The sequence below is a fragment of the Pantherophis guttatus genome, chromosome 3 (assembly GCF_059756535.1).
Source record: "Pantherophis guttatus breed Tessera chromosome 3, ASM5975653v1, whole genome shotgun sequence".
Taxonomy (NCBI): domain Eukaryota; kingdom Metazoa; phylum Chordata; class Lepidosauria; order Squamata; family Colubridae; genus Pantherophis; species Pantherophis guttatus.
The window spans coordinates 83,293,440-83,304,400 of record NC_142065.1 but is presented as its reverse complement, the minus strand read 5'-3'; positions in this window follow the sequence as shown (position 1 = coordinate 83,304,400).

The following is a 10,961-nucleotide window of genomic DNA, read 5'->3' as shown; positions in this document are numbered from 1 at the left end:
ATTCTTGCTGGGGTGGGGGGTTATTCTCAGCAGACCCTCTCTAGATGTCAACCCTTTGAGATAGTTCAGATAAGAAGCACAAATCATGAATACTAGCAGAATTTATATAGTACATTTTTAATAACTAAATACAGGAGCCCCCCAGGGTTGTATGCTAAGCCCCTTCCTTTATTCCTTGTATACACATGACTGCACTCTATTGTATAACACCAACGCAATTATTAAATTTGCAGATGACACAACAGTGGTGGGGCTCATTAATAAGAAAAATAAGTCTACTTATAGAAAGGAAGTACAAAGGCTGACATTGTGGTGTAAAGAAAATAATCTTACACTTAATACCAAAAAACCCTAAAGAATTTATAATTGACTTCAGGAGGAAAGAGATGTACATTAACCATTGTACATAAATGGTGAGGAGGTGGAGAGGGTTGGTAGTTTTAAATTACTGGGCATTTATATCTCCGAGGACCTCTCATGGCCTATGAATACTGACATGCTTGTGAAGAAGGCACAGAAGAGGTTCAGGAAGATAAGTCTATCTCAGCATCTACTTCTGTCCTACTATCGCAGCACCATTGAGAGTGTCCTGACATATGGCATTCTTGCATGGTATGGGAACAGCTGTGCAGTGGACATAAAAGCTCTACAGAGAATTATTAAAACTGCCCAGAATATCATCGGGCTCCAACTACCAGCCCTGGATGACATCTTCGCATCTCGCTGTTTGAGGAAGTTGCACAATATTCTCAGAGACTCTTCCTATCCTGCTTACAATCTTTTTGGACTGTTGCCTTCTGGCAGAAGATTCAGAACAATTCAAACTCAGACCACACGTCTTCTGAATAGTTTTTATCCCAGAGCTATAATTGCACTCAACAATGAACTAAAGGGCCACCATCAATGAGCTGTTGGACAGCATTACTTGGTCTGCTGTGTGGATGTTTGAGTGATTTAGGGCTGGGGAATTTTTGGTAGCTGGGGGTGTGTCTGGGGATTGTCATGTGTGTTGGGCTTGATCTCTGGGTGTTACGTGAATTTCATTGTATGGGTATACTGTGTATATATGTACAATGACAATAAACTTTATATATATAATGGTTTTTTTTCAAATTGAAAGAAAAAAGGAACAACTTATCAGGAAAGTCCCATAATGATAGCCTCCCCAGCCTACTCTCCACCTTAGGAGTATTTCCTTATAAACCTGGACACTCCCTTGTCCTAGATGATTGCCAACATTGGTTTAAAGAAATAAATTTATCCAGACTTCATGCCAAGCTGGATCCTTCATTTTGTGCAATTGCGTTCAGAAAAATAAACATAGTGATAACTATTTCTTAAGGAGGTGTCTAAAAGCACTAGAATCAAGGTAAAAAAAAATAATGTTTTAGAGCCTTCACTTGGATGGTAAAATATTCCTGCTTTCTGGCATGACCCTTCCCAATAGACCGGCCATACTGAACTTACAAGTTGGAAGATAGAAGCTTTTCCACCTTCTGGAAAGACAATGGATTCTTGGCTATTGTATGGGTTAAAGCACCATATGGACCCAAGCTCAACTTAAATAGTTGCCTATAGTTTAGCCTTTGCAGCTAATGAGATAAATCTTAGAGAAATTGGATTTGGAGTTAATCATCATTTATTTCTACATTGCATTTTCCACAAATTCATCTGGCTCAAAGTGACTCAAGGAACTGGCAGTTGAAGAACAATAGCCTGAATGAATAAAAAGTATCTAGTGACATGTCAACTATTGCAATTTCATTTTAAAACATTTCAGACATTTACAATTAACAGAAAACATAGATAGATAGAATTCTTTATTGGCCAAGTGTGATTGGACGCACAAGGAATTTGTCTTGGTGCATATGCATGTACCAAGTGTACATAAAAAGAGATTGTGTACTTTATGATTCAAGAATCATAAAGTACAACACTTAATGATAGTCATAGGGTACAAATAAGCAATCGAATCATACTAGGAAACAATTAATATAAATCGTAAGGATACAATAACAGGTTACAGTCATACAGTCGTAAGTGGGAGAGATGGGTGATAGGAACGATGAGAAGATTAATAGGAATAGTAATGCAGACTTAGTGAATAGTTTGAAAGAAAACATAACTATAGGTTTAAGAGCAATATTTAATAGTAATAATATTGACCTTAAGCTTGTAGAATATGTCTTCTTCAGGATCCACGGGGAGCCTTTTCAAGTGCAGCTGTCCTTCTAGGAAATACATTAACCCCAACCTGTTGGTTTTTCAGAAAATCATCAAAAAAAACCTTCAGGAGCAAATGCTGTGTGTGGTGAATCTCTTTATTTGAGATTCTGTGTTTGGTTAGCCCCCGTGTGCCAAGGATCATCTGTTTATTGTAACTTTTTCCTCTAGTTTGTAATTTATTCTTAGGATTTATGTAAATTAGTCATAATCCTTTCTGATTAGAGCACATATTAACCCTCATATGTTAGTAAATAAATCTGTAGTGGGGGAAGGGCGGAGGTGATCCAAAAACCAAGATGGCAGCTGAAAGTTTTCCCCTTTTATGTTTATAAAGGATGAAGTTTTAATTGGGTAGCCAAAGCCACCATCTAGAGCTTTTATGCCCCTGCCCCAGGGGTTTCCCCAAATACATATATATATGTAAGACCCCTGAGGAATGAACAGGAGGATTTCAACTAGAGCTAATTCAACGTTTTCTATACAAAACTCACATTCTTAACTAAACAGGGCATCTTCAAGGTTCTTCTTGGTAAGGCCTTAAATATAATTAGTGGTGGTAATAACAATTCCTGGGAGTGATCACAATTTTACCACAAAATTATGAAGAAAGTTATTATTACTTTTTTTTTAAAAAAATTACAGCATGCCCCTTTGAAGGGTAATATCAAAGAAGAATATACACTGCAAGTCAAGGACATGCCAAACAATGATTAACACAGTAAACTGACAGTGTGCCCTCTTTTTATCTGAAGTGATGAAAAGTAAAGGTAAAGGTTCCCCTCGCACATATGTGCTAGTCATTCCCGACTCTAGAGGGCGGTGCTCATCTCTGTTTCAAAGCCGAAGAGCCAGTGCTGTCCGAAGACGTCTCCGTGGTCATGTGGCCGACATGACTAAACGCCAGAGGTGCACGGAACGCTACTACCTTCCCACCAAAGATGGTCCCTATTTTTCTACTTGCATTTTTTATGTGCTTTCGATGTAGGATGACACAAATGGGTTTTTCCCCCCACTGTTGTGTAAAATTCTTTCCTTTCTCTTCCTCAGGTATTTCATTTCCTTAACAAGTTTAATTGCATTGTATGCCTGGCAGGAAGAAATGCTTACTCCTTTTTCTATATTGCACAATGCGTTCCTTTAAAGCAAGGGTCTCCAACTTTGGCAACTTTAAGACCTCTAGATTCTGGGAGTTGAAGTCCACCGGTCTTAAAGTTGGAAGGTTGGAGACCCCTGCTTTAAAGTATTAGCAGATCAGCCATTCCAATCCAACACCCAACCCAATCTGATAACAAAGCTATCCTCCCCCATCATCTTTCTGGATGTGATAATAGGAGAAATGATTGTAGATTTTTTTTTCTCCCCTCTCTCTCTCTAGGAAATAGAATGAAAAGTTCCCCATTTTTTTTCTGTCCACAAATCAAGTGAGAGAAATTTCAAAAGGCTGTTAGTGGTGGGTTCATACACTTGTTTGAGCATATACTTGTCTCTCCCATCCTAAAATCAATAAAAACACTTAAATTGGGGCAAGATCGCTTTCTAATGACTGCACGGCAAAGGGGACATGCTGTTACGATCAGGAATGCGCTGAATCGATTCCCTTAGTATACTGAGGTGACAATTTTGCATTGTTCCACCACCAAAGCTGACACATCTGTCTGCTTTTCACTGGATCGCCTTTGATGCAGTAGGTTTCTGTTTTATCAGATGGCTGCATTTTTATTTTATTTTTTTACATCTGTAGGTAGGAATGCACATCTCTCCACAAGGTGGCTGTTCAATTCAGGGGTTTTTTTGTGTGTGTGCCATCACCATCTGCTTACATCTGTGACTCAGGAAAGAGGAAAGACGAGCAGCCATTAGCAATACATTAAGCTTGCCATTAAAATGTGAATTTATCTCCTCCAGCTCAGTATGGGTGCTTCCTAGAGTCTCTTTATTTTCTAAATACATGATGCCATTGCTGGGTGTGTGTGTGTGTGTGTGTGGAATGGGCCTTTTTTACTGGCTGTCTTTACCTATTATATTATTATCAGGACAGCAGAAAAATTCAAGATTGTACTGCATAAATGACCAATCTAAAAATGACACTATCACGAAGAAGTGCCAGCCGTATGCAAGACATCTCAAGAGTCTCAAGTCTAAATTCTATTTTATGTGTATGTGTGTATAAACATATAATTTTTGTTAATTTTTTTTTATTATAATAGTAAAATCTAACACTGATGACGTTACCTTTCTTGGGTAATGAAATATCTGCAAGAAATCAACCAAGCTCAGAGAGCATCAAAGATACCTTATTTCAACCCTGAGCTACAAATACTCTCCTTTATTAATATCTAATCTAGTAATTTATTTATTGGTTCGATTTATATGCCGCCCTTCTCTGGAGACTCAGGGCGGCTTACAATGCATTAAGCAATAGCCTTCATACTTTTGTATATACCTGCTTAGTAGGGCTTTCGAGGGCCCCTAAGCAGTGTTCTTTTTTATACAAAGTCAGCTTATTGCCCCCAAAATAAAAAGGTCCTCATTTTACCTACCTCAGAAGGATGGAAGGCTGAGTCAACCTTGAATATATCTAGTCTGATGAAATTAAGGGCTAGGGGAGACATGATAGCAGTGTTCCAATATCTCAGGAGCTGCTGCAAAGAAGAGGGAGTCAAACTATTCTCCAAAACACCTGAGACTAGGACAATTACTCCGTGGAACAACTTGCCTCTAGAGGTTGTGAATGCTCCAACACTGGAAGTTTTTAAGAGGTGATTGGATAACCATTTGTCTGAAGTGCCTAAGCAGGGGGTTGGACTAGAAGACCTCCGAGGTCCCTTCCAACTCTGTTATTCTAATAGTAAAATTTGCTGCAAGCTAAGTGCAAAGAAAGAAAAAAGAATAGAAATAAGTAAAAAGTGCAAAAAAAAAAGGAAAGGAAAATAGGAATACAGTAAAAGATAAATATATTTAAAAGGTGTTCTTTTCTGATTCAATTCTTCAAAAATGTTGTATTTTAATTTTTACAATGCTTTGCAGATTTGTAAATGTTTTCTTTATCTAAAAAACTTTAGTTCTCTCTAGTTTCCAGTTTTTGAAATCATGGCATTGCTTATCTTTTGTTTGATTTGTTAAAGCCAAAATACAACCTATTTCCCATTAATTCCAAAATCGTATTATAAAAGTTTCAGCAATTCCAGTTTTATCTGAATGCTTAATCTGTTTATTACATACTAAGATCAAAATTTTGTTTAGATTTTGATCAAAATCTTGTTTAGACACTGGTCTCCTCAGTGTTTCATTGGTCTTAGCCATAGTTATCAGCTCCACTTTAACGGAGCCCTCTTCAGTTCACCATACCAACCCCAGATGTCCAGACCAAAGCCTAACATCAAGAGAGGAATCTGATAGTTGTTTTGTTAGGATTGATGTGACAAGAAAAACTAGCTCCTTATTAAACAATGAGTACTTCAACCACTCTGACTCCCCCTTCATCACATTGTTTGTTTAGTAGCTCTAGACATAAAGAAACATTCTTGTTAAGATCAATATTCATATTCTTGAACATAGGAATACTGGATTTATGCCCACTTTAGCATGGCATGTGAGAGGCATTGGACATCTAGCATCCAGACTAGGTCTGTCACCATGGAGGGAGGGGCCATGGGAGTCTCCCAGGAGATGGGGCATAAGAGAGGAGGAGGAGAAGGAAGAGTCAGGAGAGAGCTTTGTTAATGTCCACAAGAGCTCCATCTGATTGGGCTTCCCTCCCACTTTCCTCCCTCCCTCCCTTCCCTGTGTGATAGGACCATTAACTTTCTAGAACAATAGTCCTCGACTTACAACCACAATTGAACCCAAAATTTCTGTGGCTAAGTGAAGCATTTGTTGAGTTTTGCCCTACTTTACAGCTCTTTCTACTTTACAACTACTTTACAACTGCCATAGTTGTTCAATGAATCACTGCAGTTGTTTAGTTAGTGACACGATTGTAAAATGAATCTGGCTTCCCCATTGATTTCACTTGTCAGAAGGTCACAGAAGGTGATCAAGTGGCTCTGCGACATTGCAACCATCATAAATCTGAGTCAGTGGCCAAGCACCTAAATTTTAATCATGCGACCATGGAGATGCTGCAAAAGTTGTAGTGTGTGAGAAACGCTCATAAGTCACTTCTTTCCGTGCCCTTGTAACTTCGAACAGTCACTAAAGGAACTGTTTAAGGCGAGGACTACTTGTATTGTCTTATATGGCAATAAATAAATCTAGCTAACCAGTTGCAGTAAATAGGAGAAGATTGGGATGAAACAGGATGGAGCTGGTAGGTTGCTTGTTTAGTTTGTCACTCTTACTGTTTAATATGCCATATTTTTTGGAGTATAAGACACACCTTTTTCCCCCAAAAAAGAGAGTAAAAATCTGGGTGCATCTTATACTCGGAATGTAGCCCTGCCCAGCTTCTCAAATGGAGGTTTCAGAGGCTGAAAAAAGCATCAGAAACAAAACTTCAGAAAAGAAGCCCCCAAACAGAGCTTCAGAGGCTTTTTTTTCTGAAGCTCTGTTTCGGAGGCTTTCAGAGGCAGGAAAAAAAGTTTTTTCTGAAACAGAGTTTCAGAAGTTTCAGAGGCAGAAAAAAAAGCAAAAAAAAGCACAGAGCTCACAACCAAGGAACCTGTTGCTAAAATTCACCCCTGGGAACAGCTGATTGGGGGTATTCCGGGAGACTGATCCACCTGCCAGTCAGCTTTTTTTCTTATTTTCCTCCCCAAAAACTAAGGTGCGTCTTATATTCTGAAAAATACGGGTAAGAATATTTTCACAAGGATGCCTGCATAAGAATATCCAGACTCGGCCTATGGAGCATAGAAGGACAATCACATCCTATCACGTGCAGTTGTGGGTTATTTTTCTCAACTGTAGGACCTGCTGGGTAGAAGAAATAAAAGGAGACTGGGAAATCCACCATCCTCAAAGTGTCCCCCATTAAACCTTTAACGACAGCCTAACTTTCTAGCCTCCTTGCTGAGACACAGTAAAACCTGGTTATGAAGCATCATAAATTATGATGGTATATAGTTTCTGCCACTTCAAGGATGGGCAGAACGTATATTAATATGGCTGCGAAGATGTGTCTGTTGTCTGGCCTTCTTCGTCGTATTTTATCTTCCCTATAATTTCTCCCCTTTTCAGCATTTTATAACCAAGAGCCAGCCCTTGGGAACCTATTTGATATATCTGAGATTCCCCCCCCCTTTATAAAAGGTGTTTTTTTTTCCTCCTGTCCCTGAGATTCCCTTGAGAATGCTGCTAATCACCCTCTGATTTCTTAGCAGTCTTGTTCTGTTGGCAGAGTACCTGGGCTAGCTATTAGAAAGAGTATTAGAAGTAAAAAAGAAAAAAGTTCACCTCGGTATTCATGTTCTAGTCAGTGATCTGAAGCAGCTCCTTTAAGAGCCAATAATTTTATCACATGCCTGTCTCTGAAGTGATTCAGTGCTTTAGACAGAATTAACTGTCTCAGCAAAAGCTAGTTGACAGCAGATAGGGAAGAGCAGCTTGTCATGCAGAAACAGAATGATCAGATTTTTTTTTTATTGAAAAAGTTTTACAAATACAAATTTTCCCATTTCCCCCCCCCTTCCCTCCCTAACCCTCCCTAGCCCTCCCCTCCTCCCATGACTTCCCCAAGGTGAAATCCAAATCCAAATCATTTTATATCATATCATACTTTACCGCCCTTCTATTCTTCCCCCTGTGTACTATACATTTCTACATAACATTAAACTATACTACCCCCTATATACTATACATTTCTACACAACATTCAACTAAAAGCTATCTGGTACTTCCTAGTTTGGTATTTATTCTGCACATAATCTATCCATTTCTTCCACTCCCATACATAAGTCTCTTGAGTCCGGTCTTTTAAGTATGCTGATATCTTCGCCATTTCTGCAAAACTGGCCACCTTCAAAGTCCATTCTTCAATAGTAGGCATAACATCCCTTTTCCAATATTGACCAATCAGTAACCTAGCTGCTGTCACCATGTACAATATCAATTTTGTTTCACCCATTGAAAAACCCTTAACTATGCCCAATAAAAACAATTGAGGAGAAAATTGGAGTTTTTTCTTGAGAACATTTTGCATAACCCTGAATGATCAGATTTTGTTGGGGATGGATATTTTGATTGATTGATTTATTTTTAATCAACCTTGGATTGAGATTTTCTACCCTTTGTGGGTGAGTGGGTGGGGCAAATAAACCAAATTGGTATATTCAGCCTCCCGGAAGTTTAGAAATCCTGTTTTGTTTCATACAGCTGAACATAAATCAGAATATTATCGGGACCGCAGAAAAATTCGAGATTGAACTGCATAAATGACAGATCAAAAAATGACAGTATCATAAAGAAGCACCAGCAATACTCAAGATGTGTCAAGAGTTGGAAGAGTTGCTTATTAAGCACTCGTATATGTTAAAGGAAAATGTATAAATAAAAAACTAAAAGAGAGTTGCATTTGCATTTTGCATTTCAGTGACTTGATCCGAGATTCGAATTACTCCTTTCTTCCACAGCAGTTCCAACAAATGGGATGGGAAACACTACATTTAAATGGATACACGCTTTTGAGATCATATCCCGTAGTTGAATTCAGACCAAAGGTTATTTGGTTAAGCGATCTGAGCAGGAGCCTTTCTCAGAATAGGTAAAACACAAAAGGCTAATTTGTAGCAGCTATTTGATTGGTTTGCTTAGATTTGTCATAATTTCCATATGATTTAAATATAGTTGTCCTCTTTTCCTTGATTTGAGTGTTTTGGGGATTTTTTCCCCCCTGATTTTTCCTGAAAAGTGTCTATTTCATCTCTCTTGGTTCTTTGGTGGGTCTGACTGGATGTGGACAAACCAACTGTTTTAAAGTATCTTTTCCAAAATAAAATTATGCAACCAGTGTGTTCTTTTCGCCTTCAGGGGCAGCTTCGCCTCCTTTCTGCAGAATACATTGGTTTAAAACAGCAATCCTGCCATCATAGCTGTGCTTTCCAAATGGCGAATGATTCACTAATTCAGAATAAAGTTGGGGGGTGGGTACCACTGTGAGCTCAAATCCCATTCCATAAGCAATTTTTCTTGCAGCCACCAGGTGGCAGGCTTTTGCAAACTATGGCCAAGGGGAAAAAAACCATGGAGAAGATTGAGTCTAGCGGCTCTAGCCAATGAAGACAGGGCAGAAATGTCATTGCTCTGTGTTGGCCAGCCTAATATTTGCATGCAGATGCCCCAATTTAAAGAAAACAACCCTGAAGCACAATACAATCTTTTTGCCCTCCTTTCCTCGCTTATCTTTTCACACATTCCGTCACCACCAAGAAAAAAAAGCAAAAGGCAAAGCAAACAAAACAGCAAGATTAACGCAGGGGTTTAGCACAATAATATATTTTTTAAAAAATCCTTCAGGCTTCAATATAAAGAGAATAATGCTCAGCAGGGAGCATCGTCATGAACGCTCCCATCCCCCATCTCTGATCACAATCACCATGACAACTTGGGCAGTTGCACAAAGGTGTCACTAAGTAGTTGAATTAAAGGAATAGTACGCAAATCAAAACAAAACAAACATATTGCAATAGGTTGCTCTTCTAAGCATTCATATCGAATTCCAGTTATGCGTCAGCTGGTGCTTGTGTAATATTTCCAGAAGGAAGCATAATGTTAGGGCAGATCTTCTGATCTTGCACTGCAATCCATCATGTCCATGGCATCTCCTCTGCTGGTGTGTACAATCAATGCCCCTGGTCTTTATGTACCCCCTGAAAAACCTGGATGTACTTGCCCTCCAACCAGATCTGCAGAAACATCCATCAAATTGTAATCTCACATGTGGCAGAATGGCAAAATTATTAAATCATCAAAAGGAACAATCTTCTCGCTGTACAGTAGTGGCCAAAATTGTGGAAAGCTTTTGGGAAAAGTGTATTTTTGAGGTTTGATGTCTAATAACAGCACCTTTTTTTGGAGTTTCAAGATAATCATATTTTTTTACTCTTTAAAAAAGTGGTGTTATTACACAAGTTTTAGAAAATACACTTTTCCCAAAAGTTTCCACAATTTTGGCCACTACTGTATTTAATTTTAAATTTCTAAAATTGACTTTCAGATATAGGATGCCTTTTAAAGGCCCAGTAAGCGATCTACTCTACAAAGTCTCACACACACCCTTTGTTTGCACAATTGATCACAGTGTCTTCTCTTCTCATTTCCCTTTTGACAATGGATACAAAGATCCAGCATTAGTTATTTGCCAAGCATACATCTGGGCCAGGGGTGGGTTCTACTTACCTTTACTACCGGTTTATAACGGGATTGCATGCATGCGCGAGCAAAGCAAGCGCACGTGCCTTGCTTCTGCACATGTGCAGATCGCCGATGATGACATCCAGGGCGGTGGGCAGGGCCTCCCGCCAGTTTTACTACCGGTTCTTGTGAACCGGTCCGAACTGGGGGCAACCCACTACTGATCTAGGGCAATTTTTCATTTCTGTGTCTAAAGATTTAAGGGAAAGCAAACCACTCAGTGTCTTCAGAAATTTTGGACTTCAAACCCTTTTAGAACCAATGAGCAAGTGTTTGGGATTAAACAAGGGATTAAGAGAGTTGTCTTAAATCTTCCAGAGCCCCTCAGGTGGATTTCTTAATTTAAGGCAATTAAGTCTCTTGACTCGAGAGAATCAGTAGTCTAT